A 22,410-nucleotide genomic window follows, 5' to 3' on the forward strand; every position below is an offset into this window, starting at 1 on the left:
TTACCAAGATAATTATCATCAGGAAAATTATTAGCATTTGGGGAAATTAAAAAGACCAAAAGTTTTACAGAATCACACAGAGAGCTAAATGACTGTATTTCATACACTTCCTAAATTAAGGGACAAGATCCTCTAAGATCTAGTAAAATTTTTTTCCTTTCCAAAGTCCCATTCTTGGTGCTATGCTTCAAGGATTTCTTTGCTTAGGAAAGTCTCCTAACAACAGTACTATGAATTCTTCTGGGAGCAAACTTTGAAATAAACAAAGAAAACCGAGGGGAAGGAAAATTTAGTGTGGAGAGGTAATCAGGCAGTAAGTAGATATTTAGGCATTGCAATGCATAAAAGGAAAAAAAATTAGAGAAATACATATTGATATTAAGAAAAGTATTACTACTATGTGTCAGAAGACCAGAGATTATTTTTAAACATTTTATGCAACAATTCAAAATTATTGTAGTTATCTTCTTCAGTGATCTCTTTTAATGAAAATGTTAATTTTACAACTTGCAAGAGAAAATATAAACTGTAAAATTATACTTCTCCATTAAAAATAGTTCCTAGCCTGAATTGTCTCATCATCATTTCATTTCTAATGATTCAGTAGTGCTCATGTATAAGACACTAAAGGAAAACATTAAATATTTATGTTCTACCTCTGGATCTATTTAAATCTCGATAAATTTGTTACTACTCTCCACCTAGTCTCTAACGGGTAACACAGAATAAAAAAGAAGGTCCGATACATATTTGACTGTGCTACTTGCCCAACATGGACGTTGCATCAAATTAGAACCCAGCTTAAATATAGCATGGTTTCTCTAAATAAGAAACATAAAATATAAATAAAGAGTAAAATAGAAAGTAGATAATAGGGAATAGGGCCAGACATTTTTGCAATTGGGTAGAGGCCAAGAGATGGAGGGAGGGGCGAACAATGTAGGGAATGAAAAAGAGAATTCAGATACGTTATGTACTAACTCCCCACAAAGAATGTTCCCTAGATTAATGTTGACTCATGCCCATGTAAGAGAATTTGATATGACCCTTCACTATATGTTATTTTGTAGTTCATCTAAAGTTTGTCTGGTAGTTGAGGTAGTCATTTTTTAGCTCATGCTTTTATCCAAGGGAATAATAAACCTTCGCTGATCTGAAAGAAGCAAATATTTTTATAGCTCAGAGAAAGGTGCCCAGTTTACACTTCCAAGCAAGAGAAAGATAGGGACCCTGTCTGCCTTAATGTTTACATTTCAAAGAGATGGTTCTGGGACGCTTAAGAAAAATATTTCTGAGTCATAAAGATGGCAAGGAATTTACCTAGCTTTTATAAAGTTTTACATACAGATCAAAGGGTTGGAGAAAGGATTCAGAAAACCTGCAGTATCTCATGGAAATGCATTGAGGAGAGGGAGAGGTCTCTCTCTTTTGGCAATAGGGAAATTTCAAGTTTTTAATTTACCCTTACATTTTCAATGAATACTTACTTGGACCCCACTATTTGAGAGACACTACAGCATGTGCAGATATATATGATGGGGAAGTTACATAACAACAGTATAGAAACAAGTAAGAGATTTGTCTAGAAACACAATTAGCCTGGTAATGGAGGTAGAAAGAACTTTCATGGTGTGTTTTTTAAAATCTTTTTAGCCCTGAATATTCTGCTTTATTCTGCTGAGGTTGCAGCCCAAACTTGCTGTGTTTTTTGAAAGGTTTATTTTGCAATGACAAATAAAAATAGAATATATCATCAAAAGCATGATATTTTAAAATACGTATGCATTGTGTATTGACTCAATTGAGGTAATTAGTATATACATTACTTCACATATTTATCAATTTTTGTGGTGACAACACTTAAAATCCACTCAGCATTTTTCAAGAATATAATATTGCACACTTTTATTAGCTATACTCACTGTGTTGATCTTTTGAACTTATTCCTCCTAGATAACTGAAATTTTGTATCATTTGACTCTCATCTATTCCCCTTAAACTCTAGTTATCACCATTTTCCTCTTTATTTCCACATCATCAAATATTTTGGTTTCCACAGATGAGTGAGATCATGTTATATTTACTTCTGTGGCTGGCTTATTTCACTTAGCATCAAAGAATGTAAATTGGTAAAGTCATTATGCTAAATAGTATGTAAGCATCCCAAACAGATCTAAAAAGAACTACCATATAATACAATAATCCAACTACTGGGTATATATTAAAAGGAAATGAACTCAGTATACAGAAGAGAAATCTGTATTATTCTATTCTTTGCAGCACTATTCACAATAGTTTAAAATGTAAACAATTGTAACTGTCAACAGATGATTAGATAAAGAAAATATACACTATACATACAATGGAATACTAGTTACCCTTAAAAAAGAAGGAAACTGTCATTTCCAACAGGAGAGATAAAACTTGGCCATGCCAAAGAGCTCCCTTTCTTGAACTATATATTGAATAGTTGAACTCAAAAGCCTCACATATGAATGTACCTTAATCTACAAAAACCTAATGGGAAGCCATACAAAAAAATTACACGATATAGCAAATAGGCCGTCTATTAACCACTACTAAGAGATTTGGCTTTTAACTTCTGTACATCTCTTTGTTCAATTCTCTGAGGCTCCTTTCAATTATTTGTCAAAATGATTTAGAGCTCAGCTACTCAGAACTCAGTCCAAAACCCAGCAGCCACATTTGGAAGTTGTCACAACTATAAAATCTTGAGTACGCTCCAGCTCCATGGAGTCAAATTCTGCAAGATCCTCAGGGTCTTAAATTTTGAGAAGCAATAATTTTCAGCGTTGGAGAATGAAGGAACAAGCAAGAATGACAAAACTGACCCAAAATGTGGAGGACACCTGGAATATCCCGACTAGATAACAATGACTGGTAGAAATAAGAAGAGTAAACTGCATTTCCAAAGAGTTCGGAAGAATGTTGAAGAATGAGATGTGGCTGAAGAGAGAACTGAAGCAGAAACTAACTCTTTTCTGGACCTCAAAAATTTATCCTTCTGCTAGAAATTAGGAGTTCTCCTTACCTAAGTTTCTTGCTACTTTCAGATGATATAGATTACTTCCAAGAAAATGTTTATTACCGAATCTGACTGAAGAATGAAGACAGTTTGAATGGCCTGGTAGGTATATAATTCTTAGAAAATAATTAGAATATCCTCCTGTTTGAAAGTAACACCCCTAGTTAACTTCACTGGTCAGTTCTACAAATCTAGTCAACAACAGAAATGTCGTTTCTACTTAAATTCTTTTAGAGCATAAAGAATGTGGAAAATTTTCTAATATATGATACTCAAATGCTATATGACTTTATAAGTCTTACTTCTGAAAATAAATGTAAACAATCCAAATAAAAGTTTAGCAAAATATCTAGGAATAAGAATATTAGATACACATATTAATTCCAGGAATGCAAGAGCAATTGATATTTAAAACTATATTAATATATTTTGTCATATTAACAGAATGAGAAATCATATTATTTCCAATGAATATCACATTTTGACAAAATTTTAAAAAATTGTTTCTCTTAACACAACTTTTAATAATGTTTTTTTAAAAAGTGTCAACTTCAGGAAGAAAACCCACCATAAACTTAGAGTAAGCATCATAGCTTGTGGCAGACAGATTATGCACAAAACAGGCTGTAAGCAGTGCAGGCTGGAAAGAGTTCACCCCACAATTGGCTTGTTTTAAGAAGTGTGTCTGACTGAAGCCTATGTGACTCATGTGGGTATTGCAGTGGTGTGTAGATCAGAAATTATCCATTTGCCCGCAGTCACAGCAGAGGCCAGAAAACTGGCCCATGAAGCTGTGGGGCTCTGTCATGAGAACACAACATTCAAGGTCAGAGTGGCTCTTATCCAATTTTTTTCCCAAAAATGATACCTTCTTAACTGTAAAGATCACTTAATCATTAACCACAACCTATATCTCCGGTCTGCTCTGTTCTTAGTTATAGAATGCTTTGACCCTTCTTTTACAAGCCTTGCCAGAATCAGCAACTTATCTCTAGTAAATCACACTAGCCCCTTCCCTCCAATTTAAAATGATTGCGCCACCAATAAATGCTGGTGACTCTGGCTGCTTCAGGGCCTTTGCTTACTCAGCTTTGAGCATCCCAGTTTCCTGTTTCACTTTGATTCTGTCTCTGAGTCTTTCTTTTCACCTTGTGTCCTAGCATCAAATAGAATACTGGGATACTCTAAAGGGGTCCCTGATAATAACTAACATGGAAACTCAAACAGCACTCTCATAGGTAGGCATAAGACAAAAACTCTCACTCTCTACACAACAGTGTCCAGAAAAACCTAGCTAATAGGATATTAAAATGTAAAAAGAATGAAAAATACCAGAGAACATGACAAAAATATGACAATTTACAAATAATATGGTTCTAAGAGAGCCAACACCAAACGGCAAAACAGATTAGGAAACTTGTTAAGTGGCCAGAAATACAATCACAATATTTAGGTACTTAAAGCTTTGCTATGCATCAGAAATAACCACTCCAAAATTTACAGGGATCTATAGTAAATCTATCAGTAAATGTTTCTAAAGGGAACAACAAAAATGTTATAAAAATAGTATTTCACTCATGAGAGCAACAAAAACTATTTTCTTATTTCTTTTTCTTTTTTTGATGCTGAAAGTTGAATCCATGACCTCATGTGTACTATTAAAAATACTTTAAAATATTCTAAGGAAATATTTATAAGTAACATGTAAGAACAATTTTAGGAAAAAATTATGAAAAGCATAAAGAAAATTGAAAAAAGAGTCATATTATAATCATGAATTTAAGAGAAAACATTAAAAAATAAATAAGCATAATTTATGAACCCCATTACAAAAATCTTAGGGTATGTAATTATGTATTGCAAAGTAAATTTCACCCTTTTAATAGGTAAAAGCACAAGAATGCACAAATGATACATGGAGAAAAAAGCAAATGAGAGATTTGTCTTACCAGATTTAAAATATTTTTCTACAACGATAGCTGTGAAACAATGTAGCACACTCCTGAAGCAAATTCTTTTTGTATTTGATAAAAGGGGCCCTTTTTAGCCACTGGGGTAAGGATGGTCTATTTGGCCTGTTGCAGGTTATGATACCTGATTTTCAACTGGAACAAAGTGGGATGCTTACTTTCCACCATTCCAAAAAGAAATTCCAAAGGACTTGCTATAAGTATTCCCTGCATATCTAGAGGAGATAAAGCATGAGAATTTATATCTACTGCAAAGGAAAAACACGAAGCATTAAAATGATCAAAAGATAGAACCATATTAAATCTAGAATTTCAGCAAAATAAAAGTAAAAAGAACAAAAGTAAAGACAAAGAAAGACTTTTGTAAACAATTTGCAAGCCAGATTACAGAATTAATTTCTGCAACATTAAAAAAAGAAAATACAATCTTACAATCACTAAGCAAAGATAACCAACTGAGTGCAATATTGAACATATGTTATGAATAAATTAAAGGGCACAAAATACAACATAATAATGTGTGAACTCTCTGCAGTATTTAGGAAAACTACTTTACATGAATATTGTTTGATTTGAAAGTCTTAACTTGTGCAATGTGCCATTCATCCTCAGTACAGAAGGAAATAATTACCATATTTTAAGCACTGATCAAGACCCTGAAGATGACACTATAAACAAAAGAGACCTTCTACAACATAAAGTTTAAAATTAAAATTAAAATTCTTGCCCTTGGACCTTCTAGTCTGCTGCACATAAACAGGTTTTAAAAAAACATGCAAATACAGCTTAAAGAATAATAAAAATACACTGAGGGACTTCAACATCCCACTTATGATTAGGTCAAGCAGACAAAAACCAACAAATAAATCACAGTTAAACCTCACTACTGGGCAAAGGAACTTATGTACAGAGTGTTTTATTTAACAAAGGAACACGCATTTTTTTCAAAAGGACATGCAGCATTTTATGAAATAGACTAATTTTAGGCTATAAAGCATCCTTAAACATACACAAAGAAATAGAAATAATCACCTGCATACTATCAGATCATAACAGAATGAAGTTAGAAATCAACAGGGAAAAAACCCACAGAAACTATGTAAGCACATGGAGATTAAATAATACATTACTCAATAATCAATGGATCTCAGAAGAAATCAAGAAAGAAATAAAAACATTCCTTGAATCAAATGGCAATGGAATTACAGCATACAAAGCCTCTGGGACACAGTCATAGCAGTTCTAAGAGGGAAGATTATAGCTGTAAATACACACATAACAAGAATAGAGTGATCCCAAATAATAACCTAAAGATGCATATTTTTTTCCTTTTATTGAGTTTATTGGTACATTCTAGGTATACAGTACAGTTACATTCATTATTGGGATCTTGTACCTTTTCATGACAGGTCTTGGTTCTCATTTTTTCCCCTTGTCCTTGCCGTTCCTTCACCCCCTCCTTCCCTACCCATTTAGAAACACTTTATTTCCATTTTTTCATTTTCTCATATTTTTTCTTTTCCATTATTACCTTTCCCCTACCCTTCCCACTTCCCCTGCACCTTTAGCCCTTTTCTTCCTACTTCACGTAGTTAGTTATCCCATCAGGATCTTGTGTACTATTATAGTTTTTCACACCAGAGAAACTATTCGGTACCTAATGATGCATGTTAAGGTCCTAGAAAAACAAGAACAATACAAATCCAAAGCTGATGGAAGAGAAGATCAGAGTGAAAATTAATGAAATTGAGACTTAAAAAAATAATACAAAGGATCAATTAATCAAAGAGTTGGTCCTTTGAAATGATAAGAAGAGGTTCCAGGGATGGGGGAGATGGGAAAAAAGGAAGGGGAAAGGAAATAAAAATAATCAAGATGCGATATGTATATATGTCCATTTCCTGCATGATTTACATTTACTATGTACATATCACAACCATAAAAATTTTGAGAAAAATATGCTGAATACCCCTCAAGCTAAGAATTAGAACATTACCAGTACCATATATAGAACCATATTTACCCTTTGAGAGTAAGCAATATCTTAACTGTAGCAATCACTGTCTTCCTTTTCTCTATTAGTGGAACATATATTTGCTAAGTGTCTCATATTTGTTAGGAATGTAATATGTGCTATGGATAAATCATTGATTAAAACAAGCTTAAAATATATGCCCTCATGGAACTTACAATCTAATAGAGACAAACAATAAACATCTGACTTGGTATATGGAAGAGGTGATTTTATATGTTTAAGTAAGTGAGAAATGCAAAGAAAATGGAAAACAAAGTAACGCAGGGAAAAGGAACTTCAGGATTGTGAGGTGGTAGTGACTGTAACAGACTTCATTTGAATGCTGCCATGTAAGCAAAGACTTGAAGAAGATGGGGCGCTGGCTACAGAGATGTTTCTAGAGGGAATTTCTTGTAGAGTAAATGATAAGAACAGAGTGTGAACCTGCAAGAACAGAAAAGAAACTAATGTAGGAAAAGAATGAAGAAGTGGCTGAATGGTAAGAAAGGAGGTTCGTGGGCCGGGCATTTAGCTCAGCAGTTCTGTCACCTGCCTCCAAGTGCAAGGACCTGAGTACAAAGAAAAGGAAGGAAGGAAGGAAGGAAGGAAGGAAGGAAGGAAGGAAGGAAAGAAGGAAGGGGATTCACAAATAATGAGAGAATGAGAGTGTGGACTGAGGTGGACAGATCATACAGGACTTTGGTTTTTACACTTTGCATAGATTTGAATCAAGCTGTAACATACTATTCTAAAGGATTTCTCAAGTTGCACTGAATATAAGAATGAACTGTATTAAGCAAGAGCATAAAGCACAATTTCAATTAGAGTGCTCTTGTAATAATCCAAGTGACGACTACTAGTACAATGATAGCAATAGAATTGGTAAAAAATGGTCAGACTTAGGAAATATTTTTATTTTAAAGTCAATAGGGTTTCCTGGAATTGTGCAGGTTGAAGGAACGGGGAGGAGGGGAGTGGAGGTGGGTGGAGGGGAACAGGGAAATAAAAGGAGAAGGAGGAGAATGAAATCAAGGTATGGAGCCTGAAATATTAAGAAGTTCCATCCGCCATCAAGCCAAATGGTTTGATTCCCTATCACCTTCTGTCTTAATTTCTTCAACCCTCTTCAACTATCCTGTTCCAGTCTCACTGGTCTCTTTGCTGGCCCTTGAGATCACTAAGCACTCTGCTCTTAAGAACTTGGCGTGGAAATAAAGTGTTTGTAAATGGGGAGGGGAGGAGGGGGTGAAGGGAGGGCAAGGACAAGGGGAAAAAATGATAACCAAGACGTGTCATGTAAAGGTACACGATCCCAATGATGAATGTAACTGTACCGTATCCCTAAAATGTACCAAGAAACTCAATGAGAGAGAGGGAAAAAAAAGAACTTGGCACTGACTCCTCCCTATGCCTGGAATGCTGTTTTCCAAACGTCTACAGGGCTAACTGCTTCAAGTTTTACTCAGATGTACCTTCCCAAGCATCTCACAGCTGACCTCGCCCACCTACTTCCTTCCCAGCATGCTCTGATGCTTCTAAACGTATTCTTCCATTTTTTCCTGTCTAGCACTTGCCACGGACAAATATGCTATGTTTCAGCATATGTTATGCATACCACTTATGTTCTGTTCCATTATGATAACACCTAATATTAATAATGGGAAAGTTCTTTTTTCCAAAATGGTGCCCGGAAGGTAGAAAATATTCAGTAAATATTTATGGTCGGATATATCAATATCTGATATCCTCTCTGGTTTAAGAACTTTTTGTTTTACTCTCTGAAAAATAAAACTTCATAATTCTGTGGGCTGGGGAACAACATCTTGGAGTATAACTGACTCTCAAATTTTATCTAATCTTCCTTAGTTTAGCATGTTGTTCATCCTCAAAGCAGAAGTACCTGGAGCTGTAACATAAATAGCATTAGTTTTGCGCTTTCTCACTGCTATTTTAGGACTCAGCTTTCTAGGCCCTATGAAATCAGATTATATCCGTTTTCTAGCTTCCAAAAATTTTGTTGCTGTTATAATCTTTTCAATTTTTCCTACCTTTCTGATTGCTAAAAGTCCCTTTACTGTGGCTTTAGAGGGGATGAATATGGAGTGAAATTCTGAATGAGTTGCATTTTCCATCTTTACTTGTTAGTCTATTGCAGCATTTAATATAGGTTTATGTTTAGTAGCATGCAAAGATTTCCATGAAAAAATTTAATTGAACAAAATAAGTAGCAGAACAAAATATGGAGGGTATGATTAACTACTACCTGAAGGAAATTTTCACACAGCTAAAACTTTCAAACCAATTCCTTATCAATAAAATGGTGATAAAAGTAAGACTTTCATAGTGGTAAACAATAATAGAAAAATAAAACATAATAGTTTAAGAAGTATCAGGCACAAAGATAAGCTCTCTAAATGATGGTAGGTGTTATTACTATATTAAAACTTATCATCCAATTTGTATTTTTAAACTCCATGGTAACTTTTGTTTTGCTTTTGTTTTTGTACTGCTAGAGATGGAACTCACACGCTAGGCAAATGTTCCATGGCTACTAATCTCAGTCCCCAGAGTCAGGATTGAAAACTTTTTCTACTTAATAACAACATCATTTCAATGTTGTGCTTCTATGTCAGGTTGAATAAAACATCATATAATATGTGGTTCCCTCCTTATTACTCACTTTCCTGCATGTATTTATATGTTCCATTTGACTTACATCAATCAGTTCATTCTGCCTCATGCTCATGCCTGAGTATGATACCTCTTTGCATCCTCTTGCTCTCTACATCAGGTAGGTAACCATCTTACATACATGTCTATTGCACTCTAAAGGATCAGTTCCTACATTCCACTCATGTGGGCCTTTCTTAGGAACAGGGATGGTGCACAATGGCATGAGAACAACTGTTAAATTCTCCCAACATCGATGGATGCATAGAAAATGGAGGCAGCTCTTCTGTTCCTGCAGACACTCTAGATCTTAGATCCTCCAACTCCCAGAATTTCTACATACTATTTCATTTGTTTAATTGGCTTGAATCAGGACAGAGGCAGGAAGTGAGGGCTTGGGGCCCCTTCTCAGGATGCACCATACTGTAAGCTGTTATTCCATTCCTTCTGGCTTTCCTCTTCCCCTAGTTCACACAGAGTAATTTAGATTAAATCAAAGAAAATTTTCTCTGAGTTGTCATCTTCTTAATTTTATGCTAGAGTTAGACTTCTAAAGTTAAGCAACAAAATTCTAACCCTTCCTTAGAGAATTATGAAATCTAGGAGACAATATATCTAGTAGAATTGCCAGAAGGTTGGGACCAACCAGAGATTCTAAAGACAAAAAGCTTATGTTAATATTTCTGCTTATAATTGATTCATATCTAAACCTATTTTGAATTTGTGTGTTTGTAAAGCCTAGAAAAGCTTTATTAGGTTATATTCTTTTTTTTTTTTTTTATTTTTTTTTTTTTTTTTTTTTTTTGCACCAGGGACCGAATTGCAAGGCAGGTGGTGGCACCACTGAGCTGAATCCCAGGCCCTTATATTCTAAATCATGTAACAAGGTTACTCCATAGAAAGTTCTACTATTGAATGGAGACTTTTATTTTTAATTCCATTCTTCTGAATCCATTGAATGTTTTAGATCAGTGATTCCCAATGTCAGTATGAGTCAGAGTCATTTAGAGATATCATTTAAAACTAGGATTTCTGGGCCCTAACCAGTGATTTGTAGCTCTATAGATTCCCTTGGTACAATGCTGTGCTTTCAACAAAAGTAACACCAGGTTGCTTTTAAACAGTGGAATGTATAAACTACATCAAGTTTTCTGAAATATTTAATTCTGTGCTTCTTTAAGAGTTTCACTGAATCTACATAAGAATGTACCACTCCTTAATGGGACAATTGTTCACAAGGTGCCAGGACAGTGGTCAGGTGCCTTCCCTGTGTCTCCCTTCACTACAGTTTATGTGTAAGCGGATTGAACTTCCCCCTGAGAAGGGTCTTCTCAATGCAGGCCAAAGTGTTTGAAATTCATTCAGCTGAAATCATTCTTTAAATTTTTCTTTGAAATTCTGCAATGATGTGGTGAAGCACCGATGAAACATTAAAACTTATGAAACAAACAGGAAAATTGATAGTTTTCTTATCTTTTCCAGTTAATTCCATCAGTATGATCCATTTCCTCAGGATGCTGAATGATCTCTTGTAAATTTCCTTTCCTTACCTTGTTTTGGGGGTGGGGGTGGGGACCGGATTCCCCTCACACCTGATATAATTGCAAAATGTCTTCTTAGAACTTTTCAGTATCTTTGCAAAATGACATTACTGACTTGAATTCTGCTTTCCTGAATTTGTCCTAAAAAGTAGTAATAGTATTAGTATTTATTATTATTATTACTAGTAGTAGTAGTAGTAATAGTTGTGTGTGTGTGTGTGTGTGTGCGTGTGTGTGTGTTGAAAATATCTCCGTAGAGGCCTGGCCTCATTTCTACCTTTTATAGCTTTCTCATTTGCTTTTCATGTCTTTGTGCAGTGCTAAATCTGATATAACTCTTAAGCTTCTCGATTTTTCTATATTCTGGCAGATAGAATGTTATTTTGGGGAAATTACTTTTATGGACTAATGCTTTTACTTGCTATTTTCTTTTGACTCAATGAATGTAGGCAGTAAATTCACTCTCTTTACACCATTTTATTTGCCTATGTAGCCAGTTTAGCATTCTAAATACGTGAAATATATTCATACCAAATTCTTTTTAAGCTTCTCTTTTAGAATGGCTGGGGCTTTCTGTCACAGGTATTTTCTTTCCATATTAGCTTTCCTTTCTGTTTTGTCTATTCTGTTTTTTACAATATATGTGCTTAAGTCTGTCTTTGTCTTCTTGCTTGTTTCGCAGTAAAAGTGAATAGCAGCACTAAAGTGCTGGAGTCTTAATGTGAATGTGTTTTAATTAAAACTTCATATGTAGGCTGATGAGAATGTCTAATTTAGCTGGCTCTAAAATTTCCATTATTTTAATCATGACCGTAGAGTGGCATGTTGTTTAAAGCTGCTACAGATGTACACTTTGGGGACTATTAATAAAGAATCTGGAGAAATTATTATTTTTAAAACAGAATTTGGCATTAGTACATTTTAGCCCTTTCAAAACAGTTTTGAAGCCCATTATTTTTCACGCAGGTAAAATTTTAAAGTCTGTTTGGACACCTATAACAAAACACCTTAAACTAGGTGGGTGGCTTATAAAGAACAGAAATTTATTTCTCAAAATTCCTAAGGCTGGCAGGGGGTGGGGTTAGCTCAGTGCTGCCGAGCCTGCCTTGCAAGCTCAAAGTCCTGAGTTCAATTCCTGGTACCAAAAAACAAAATTCCTAAGGCTAGGAAGTCCAAGATCAAGGTTCTGGCAAATTTGGTGTCTGGTGATGGCTCACTCACTGATTCATAGAAGTAGTTTATCACTGGGTTCTCACATGGTACACAGAGGGGCAAGTGAGTGTTGCCAGGCCTCTTCTTAAGGAGCCTAATAACCTCCCAAAGGCCTTACCTCCCAATATTATAACCTTGAAAGCTGTGTTTTCAACATATAATTTAAAGGGATAGAAACATGTAGATCACAGAAATGTGAATTTCTGCCTTGGGGTGTAGCTCAGTGACAGCATTGCCAAGTATGCAGGAGGCCCTGGGCTCAATCCCAGCATTGCCAAAAAAAATTGTATTCACCAAAATACAAGTATAAGAGCTTCATAACAGAAATATTTGCAATAATAAAAACCAGAACCTGTGCAAGTGCCTGTCAACAGCAGAATAGATAAATTTTAATGTAATCATACAATGAAATATTACATAGCAATTAAAATGAACAATTCAAAGTACAGGCAATACCACAAATAAATCTTACATGAGTAAAATGAATCATCACACAGAAAACCATCACAAAATAATGCATAGTTTATCACTGCATTTAAATGAGTTTCAGAAAAAAGCAAAACTAATGTATGGAGAACGGTCACCCTTTAATGGTTATTACCCTAAAGGCATGGTTACTGACCAGAAGAGAGTGAAAGGGAGTCATCTGAGAGCCTGTATTATTATGATACTTGCACTTTCCTGTGTGTCTATTATACGTCAATCTTTTTACTCCCTCTTCTTGACTCCTTTCCAAATCCCGTGATTCTCTTTTTTTTAAGAGATGGTTCAGGATTTTCTCATGTTTCTTGTGATTGGATACATTTATATATTTTGTTTTAGACTTTCTTTTTAAAGACCTTTGTTTCACAGAAAACCGTCAACAATAGAGATAGTATCACCCTGTAAGGAAGGAGAAATGCTTATTCACGGTGACGAGTAATACAGACCGAGCCAAGTGTCATGCCATGTACCTGTCCTCCAAGCTACTGAGGAGGCTGAGGCATGAAGATGCCTTCAACCCAGGAGTTTGAGGCCAGCCTGTGTAACATAATGCTACCTCATCTGTGGAAATGACAAGGGGGTCTGGGAATGGAGGGGAAATGGGAGAGTAGAGAGAGGAAGAGGTAAAAATGGCTAAGATCTGATGTGTATATGCACCAGCTCCCCAAGACAAATGTAATTCTTATGTGTCACATACTGATAAAAGAGAGCGAGAAAAGATTAATGTAGAAAATGTCTTTTTCCAAGGCCAAAGTTTTGGAGGTTTCTGGACACCTCTCTTTAAAACATTAGGAATTAAGGGCCGGGGATTTAGCTCAGTGATTTGGTGACCTGCCTTGCAAGCACAAAGACCTGAGTTCAATCGCCGGTACAAAAAACCAAACAAACAATCAAACAAAAAAAAAAATAAAAACAAAAACATTAGGAATTGCTAAGAATAAGTCTCTTAATTTGTGCTGCAACCCACTACTTGTATAACATCCATCTGTAGGACTCCAGATTCTTTCCAGGAGACTTGGAAGAGGTAAGGAGAGTCCACATATGCAGGACACACCTGAAAGACCTTTGACTCTGATTCAAGAATCTCATATCATCTGCCAACATTCAAGAAATTGTGGCAGAAAGTGAATACATACATACATTGTTACTTTAAAAATTCTCAATAGTCTATAAAATTTTTCTTACTTTTTCTGCAATTTATAGATAAGAAAACTCAAGTTCAGCATCAAAGTGATTTACCTTGTATCATATATATCTGGCAAATGACTGGCCTGAAATTTAAACCTAGTAGCATTAACTTCAGAACACAGACTTTTAGTCTGTGGTCTCATATATAGGTCAAGTGCATTTAACAGTGGGGCAAGAACTGTATCTCAATTACCTCATGTGGTACAACTGATTAACATCACTACACACAGATACGCTAAAAGGAACTATTTGCTAACACCATTTGTGGAAACACAATCGAGTCACGGTAGAGAAACGACCACTCACATCAGCATATAGTTGTTCATTCTTCCATAAAACACTAATTCTGAAAAATATGATGATGGGCAAATAGTCGTTTCTAATTGCTTCTTCTCTACACACTGGAGGTTCTTAATTAAAGGGATGGTATGGTCTATCAGTCTGACATTTACATTGGAAGTTCTTTCTAGTTTAGGATACACCTAGAAAGAGATTCGACTGCATAGGCAATAATGTGCAACCAAAGAATCTCCAAGCAAAGCAAGTTCTTAATTTTTAGCTCTCCTCCTTTTGTACATATATTTTATTATCAGCAAGATTTAAAGAACACGCTTTTCTTTGAAAAGAAAAAACAATCAAATATTCTGACTACTAATTCTCTGTCTTAGTTTAGTTTCTTTTCCTTAAGAATTTTCAGAAAAATATAAAGTAGGAGTAAAAGAATATGTGCTTATTTGGCTGGCGGTTTGTTATATTACCTTACAGTGATTAATGTTAGATATATTGCATAATGTCTTATTTGAAAATTTAACAATATAAATCAAGGATTTCTCTCTGTGAAAGAAAATTTAACTAGGCAAACAATATCAAAATGAGTTGTCAGTAGCTTGGAAGGACTTGGAAAAAGCATTGCAAACACTTCACCTGGAAACACCTAGGACAAAATCTCCTACAGGTATATTTCCTGTGACATACATGTTATGGTGTGTAGGTGACTAAATACACTACACCTTTCAGAAATCACAGTCAAAAAATATACTTACTGCAAGTGCTGAAGGAAAAGTTACCTTTTCATATAAAATACCATGAAAAAGAGGAGACCCAGGTGGTGCTCGAAGTGTCTTCCTACATTCCTCCACAGGTCCTGCTGCTTGCTGGATTCATCTAGTTCAGACAAGCAAAACAAGAAGAATCACAAAATAAAGCATATTTCAGTATGCAGCATTGATTTTTGGCCACTGAAAAAGCCAGCACGGTTAAAAACCAGCTAAGATCCAATGCTATCCATTCCTTCCTTACCTGCAGGAACCTCCTGCAACTAGATGGCCAGGAAAACTGAACTCATGAAACAATTAAAATAGAAACAATTGTAATAGAAAATACTAGAGTCATCTAAGCAAAGACAATAAGAGAAAAAACAATAGTATAATTATTTTAGTTCTGTTGCTATGTGTTTTATAAATCTACACCATTGTATGTTTCTTTGCTTGTATTTTCACTCCTTTAATGCTCAAGGAGAAGCTAGTCACTGCAAAATATGCCTGAGTACAATGAGACATTTATTTTGGTAGAGCCAAAACTAGACACGTGGAACGTTTATATGGTACGAAGTTTGGGCATCCTCCGTAGTCCAGGTGTCCGAGTGCAGATACCAGATGTGTGAATAACAAACTCCTTTTGGACATTCCACTTCAGCAGATACTATGTGGAGAAGAATAAGAAACACAGTCAGCAGCAACAGCTGAGACCTCAGCGATAAGACCGGCGTTACACCTTCCCAGGCATTTCTATCCATTCGGACCAGTCAGTTGAGCTTTTAGTCATTGTCCCTGAGTTTCTGACATATAACATTTTGAGAAAAATAAAATATTTGTGCTCTAATGCCACTATTTTTGTGTGTATTGTTAAAAAGTGACTAATAAAGGGAAAGAAAAGGAGATTCCATGTCAAGTTTGGAGACAAGTTTTGAGAACTTTTAGTATGCTGAACAGGTTTATAAATATATACTATAAACATGAAAGAAGAAGGAAAAAGAGACAGATGGATTTGTTGAGTATAGTAGAAAGATGCCCTGTTGAAATTAGCACCAGAACAAAACTAATAACTACCAAAGGGTACTAACAACGGGACAGAGTTTCTAACTATGTCTCATGCCTTCATTCACCAACCTTGACAATTGCCTTTAAAGCCATAAGTGGAACGAAATGATGGTTTAAAGGAAAATTTTTGGTAGCTACACTGTGAACAAATTATGGAACACAAAGAGATGAGAAAATATTTCATTTTGTTATCAATGTCTTGCATGATAATTCATATCCTAATGCTGACATTTTGAACTAAGGTAAAAAGAAAAACTTTCCAAACCAGGAAGAATATATTCTTATTCTTAGCACTACATAACTTTAGTTATCTTTAGAGAAAAGAAGAACATACTAGAGCTCAATGATAAAATGTTTATTGTAGTACTGAATGTGAAAATGCCTCAGCCATAGTCTTAAAAAATGCATGCTGAGAATACATGACCCTTCAATGCAGTGATGATAAATAAATAAATAAAGCCCGGAGGCAGAAAAGGCTGACCATATTCTGTAGTCAAGATATGACCAAAAAAATTCATAAACTAGAAAGTTATCAGTGAAACTTCAATTCCTACAGAGTCTCTGTTCTCAAAACTTCAGTGCTCCTTTGGTCAAACTAGACACCTAGGCAGTAGAAAAAATATATATCTTTCAGATTTTGATATTTAAAAGTCTTCATTGTGATAAATAGTATGATGTATATCAAAAATATGATAAATGCTTCAAATGTAAAATAAATTTATTACAATGAAAGATACATTGCCATTAACTCTCCTCAGAATACTCCCTCTTGCTTTCAACACAGTCGTCCTTCATTCTTGTCACTTTCAGAAGCAGTGCTGGGAGTCCTTTTATTGTGAGTGTGTTTAGGTGCCCTGTCTTTGCTGCCAGGGTGCCTAAATCAACTCAAAACATTGAGTTTTCATGGTCCTTTTGATTTGGAGGAAGAGCTAGAAGTTGAACATTTCCAGATCCAGTGAATATGTTAGATGAGGACACACTGTAGTTTTTTATCAGTGGTATATGTTTGTGATACATAATCATTGCATTTATCTGACAGAATTGGGACATATATAATGACCCACTTCCCCCAGGTCCACTCTCCCTGGTTTCGCCTCTCCCTTTCCCGAGATCCCTTCTCCCCCCAAAAAAGACCCAATAAAAATGAGCAACAGAAGTGAGTAGATATTTATCAAAAGAAAACTTGGCAGTGGCCACTAAATATATGAAAAAATATTCAGCATCTTTTGCTTTCAGAGAAATGTAAATCAAAACAACACTGAGATTCTATATTTCTACAATAAGAATGGCTATTATTGAGGACTAAAAACAACAATAAATGCTAGTGAGGTTGTGGGGAAAAAGGAACTCATCTACATTTTTCTTTGTTGTTGTTTGTTTGGGTTTTTTTTTTGGGGGGGTTACCAGGGATTGAACTCAGGACCTTGCGCTTGTGAGGCAGGAACGGTGCCACTGAGCTAAATCCCTGGACCCTCATCTATGATTATGATGGGAACATAAATTAGTACAATCACTATGGAAACCAATGTGAAGATTCGTCAAAACATTAAAAGTAGAAATTTCAGTTGACCCAGCCACACCTCTCCTGTGTATCTCCAAAAAGAGTTAAAATCACCATAACACTTTTATTTGAAGGAAATTGCAATAAATGTTTGACCAGTGAGGGGCAAGCATAAAATATGGTGGTGAACATTTAAATTAAATATTTATAGGGGCCGGATTGTTGGGGCCTGCCTGTAATTCCAGCAGTCAGGAGGCTGAGGCAGGAGAATTGCTATGAGTTCGAGACCAGCCTGAGCTACATAATGAGTTCTGGGGCAGTCTGAACTACATAGTGAGATCCTGCCTCAAAAAAAAAAAAACAAAAAAAAACAAAAAACAAAAAAATGTATCACACTAAAAGGCATTGCTATTAATGATCCTTGAAATACAGCCCCCTTACTATTCTTGACAATGTGTCTCCTATTAGAATAATTGTTTAAATTGAACATTCACCATGTTTTTAAATTGCTCCTGTGGATTGTGTGTGTGTGTGGTCAGTTTCAAACTATTATTCTGGTTGAATTTTGACATCTGGATATCTGAACTTTCTGAGATTTATACGTAAAAATATTATCTATAGAATGCACAATATTTCTGATGTCAATGTTAATATAAGATAATGTATAAGAAGCATTTTGGAAAGCATAAATTGTGAGTTAAATTACCAAACTTGTAGTTATCATTCTTTGCAATGATGATAGCATTACCAGATATGCATAAATTTACATGTTAAATGATACATATTACTAGATGTAAAGTAGAAAGAAAAACTTATCCCTTTTTTTTTTCTACTGCAAAAGGAGAATTGAGATTTTTCCTTGGCCACGGTCTTTTAACATAGGCTATTTTCTTTATAATACTCTTTCAGTCCATATTTATGGAGATCTACTGTGTGGAGAATTCATTTCTTACTGTTTTGGAGAAATGTAAAAAAATCATAGTGAAGTCTCTGTATGGGAAAAATTTCTATTCTAATGGAAAGAAAGAACAATTTCATGTACCTAACATGTGTGAAGGCATATGTGTTATACACATACACACACACACATATACACACACACACACGTCTCTTACCCACATCTCCATTTTTTCATTCATTCAACAGGAGAAGTGGCCAACTATGGCCAGAGGGTTAAATGAAGCCAGCAGCCTGATTTTGTACAGCCCTTGAGCTAAATATATTTTTTACATTTTTAAAAGAATGTATCTTAAATAAAGATACAGAAGAATATGCAACAGAGACAGTATGGGGCTCACAAATCCTGAAATATTTACTATATGACCTTTTACAGAAAAACTTTCTTGATCCCTGATTTAGAGTAATCCATAAAACTATGAACTTTTGCTAAATTGGAGAGATGGAAACCGAGGTCAGTGTGCAATTGAGTGCAGGATGATCTCTACCTGCACTGGGTAAACCTTGAATAAAGATACCTCATATTTGTACTGACAGCTTTCAAAGGCCTTCCCGTATGAAAAGCAAAGAGATGTACTAAAGTCGTGCTACTGCAGGAGGTTTCAACTGTAGATTTCCTGTGCAGGTGCATAAATCTGTATAATCTCTGATAATAGAGAATATTCAAATCAAATAAGTAAATCTAGGCCTCCACTCTCTCCGCCTTACCACCAAGCTAGTTTCCAGTGTCTGTACATTCTGTGTATAAAATGCTCCAATAAAGACCTTAGGATGCTTACTCAGTGACATTTAACCTTCTATACTCAAGTCACTGGCTAATTATGACATTGCTGATTGAAGTGGCAATTGGAAGTCATAGAGATCAACTATATTTCCCAAGTTTTCTTCAGCTTGTGGACCAGAAAACTGCCTTTGCTTCAGCACTGCTGTTGGAATTTGTAGGGTGTGACTCAGCCATTTGCTTCATGTTCTGTGCCTGCCTATGCTGGGAAGTAGCATTTCATTTCTGCCTCAAAAGCATTCTTTATGGGAATTTCTTTGTGTGCACACGCACACATGCACACACTCACGTGTGTGTATGTACTTTAAATTTTCTGTATTTCATTAACATTGATATCCCGGCATTGCTTAACCTGAGGTCAGTGGAGGACCAGAGTGGTTTTTCAATGGCCATGGACAGAGAGTGACACATATGTAAATTTCAAAAATGGACAATGTGGCAGACCATGGGCTAAGCCACATGTGTGGAAATTACTCATATACTAACATAGGAAGTTATAGCCAGCCCATAAGTTTGCTATTGGGAATAAGAATAATCACTGAGATTTATATCAGCTTCATCGTGTGAACATTTTTCTAAACCATATATTCAGGGACCTAGCAGTTATTTTATCAGATCCATGCTTGACACAGACCTATTGTTCCTGAGACAAGCGTCTGCTATCTAGAATACATAAAGAACTTTAAAAAAAAATCAGACCTCACAAATTTAAAGACCCAGTCCAAAAAGGAGCATCTGAAATGAACAGGCATTTCTCAGACAAAGAAGTAGAAATAGCAAATAAACATATGAAAAATATTCAACATCACTGGTCATTCAAGAGATGCAGATGTAAACAACACTGAGATTCCACCTCACCACAGAGAGAATGGCCATTATCAAGAAAGCAACCAATAACAAATGCTAGCCAGGCTGTGGGGAAAGGTGAACCCTGCTCCACTGCTGATGGGAGTGTAGACTGGTGCAACCACTATGGAAATCAGTATGGAGACACCGCAGAGAACTAGGATTGGTGGTCCCATTTGACAAGCTATTGCCCTACTGTGCAACTTAGCCAAAGAACTAAAATAATCATACCACAGTGATATATGTGCACTCATGTTCATAGCAGCACAATTTGTAATCGTGAAAACTTGGAAGCAGCCCAATTGCCCATCTACAGGAGACTGGATAAAGAAAATGTGTTTTTATTTTTTATAAAATGGAGTACTACTCAGCCATAAAAAATGAGAAACTAGAGACATTTAAAGTTAACTGGATGCATATTGAGGCGATACTCTTAAGTGAAATAAATAGGACGCATATGTGTAAATACTGAATAGTTTCTCTAGTATGAGAAACTCAAAATGCAAATAAGGACTAAAAGATATAATAGAAAATGTGAAATAGGAAGAAAAGGTGTGAAGGGGAAGGGGAAAAGGGAGGGGTAGGGGAAAAGAAAGATGGGAATGGAATTAACATGAGAAAAAGAAAAATGGAATCAAATTATTTGTAGATAGGGAGTGGTGGAGAACTTGAAGGGAGAGCAGGGGAATGAGGAAAAAATAAGAACCAAGATGGATCATGTAAAGATGCAAGTTTCCAAAGATGAATGCCATTACATTGCATACCTTAAGTGTACCAATAAAGTTAATTTATTAAAAAAAGAAAATTCAAATAGTGTCATTGATCAATTAGTGTTTAGGCTGTGGGGAAAAAGGAATGTTTCTCCACTGCTGGTGGAAATGTAGACTTGTGCAACCACTGTGGAAATCAGTGTAGAGATTCCTCAGAAAACTAGGATTAGAGGTCCTATTTGACCCAGCCATGCCTCTGCTGCGTATCTTCCCAAAAGAATTAAAAACATCATACCACAGAGATATATGCACGCTCATGTTTACAGCAAGGAGAGCAAGTATACCCATGTGAAGAGCAAAGAACAAGAGAGACTGAAAACACACTTCTATTTTTTGAGAAACAGCTTTTTAAGATACAATTCACATATACAGTTCTTCTATTTAAAGTGCACAATCCCATGAATTTCAGTACTCATGAAGTTGTCAGACCTTCGACAATCGATTTTCTAACATTTCTATTACCCCAAAAGGAACTCCATGACCATTGATAGTCATTCTTCATTTCTGCTCCCTCCACAATTCTGTTAATTCTTAGTACATTGTTGCTCTAAATGAATATTATTTTATTAGAGCAAATTATTGTCTATAATGAATTAGACTCACCAACAATGATAGAAAAATTCACAAGGAATGCTTCTAAAAATTCAAACCCCATTTCATCGCAATTATTCTCTGATCCAGTTGCGGTGAACCAATGGCACGCATGCCGCAGTGAGCATGCAGAGCCCTCTCTATTAGCACTTGAGCCAGGTCACCCCAGACACAATTTGACAAATTAGGAGCACGCATACAACAGCAAAGAGCACATTAATTGTGCAAAATCACGCCAACTGCAAACTTTTATGCTTCAATAAAAATCTGTTTGCATCACTGAAAGCTCTGCTATCGTGTTTCTCTTAAGACAAAAAATGTTAATATATGAATTGTTTTTTTCTAAACTAAAACCTTAGTATGCAGGATAAACTGCTGTGTTGGCACTTTCCAATAAATAAGTGGGTTTGGTGTTGCAGTTTGGGAACTCGGTCTCTAAAAGCTACAACATCACTGCTATAAACCCACCATTATGCAGACAAAATTTGTATGAAATTTCCTCTTCACTCCTACAATTCTGCCTATTATGACATTTTTTATTTCTTGCATGCCTTGCCTTGAAGCTCATTAAAATATTGTAAGTGAATGTACCCTATGGGGACATTTTGGAGGAGAAAGAAAGATATAGCCATACCCTGTGATAGATGTGCGCATGTGCGCCCGTGTGTGTGTGTGTGTGTGTGTGTGTGTGTAATGTTCAAAAAAAATATTTGTTGAGGAGGTAGAACCTGAGAATGCTTT

This window comes from Fukomys damarensis, unplaced genomic scaffold, assembly GCF_012274545.1.
Source record: "Fukomys damarensis isolate Sample0158 unplaced genomic scaffold, DMR_v1.0_HiC HiC_scaffold_39, whole genome shotgun sequence".
Classification (NCBI taxonomy): domain Eukaryota; kingdom Metazoa; phylum Chordata; class Mammalia; order Rodentia; family Bathyergidae; genus Fukomys; species Fukomys damarensis.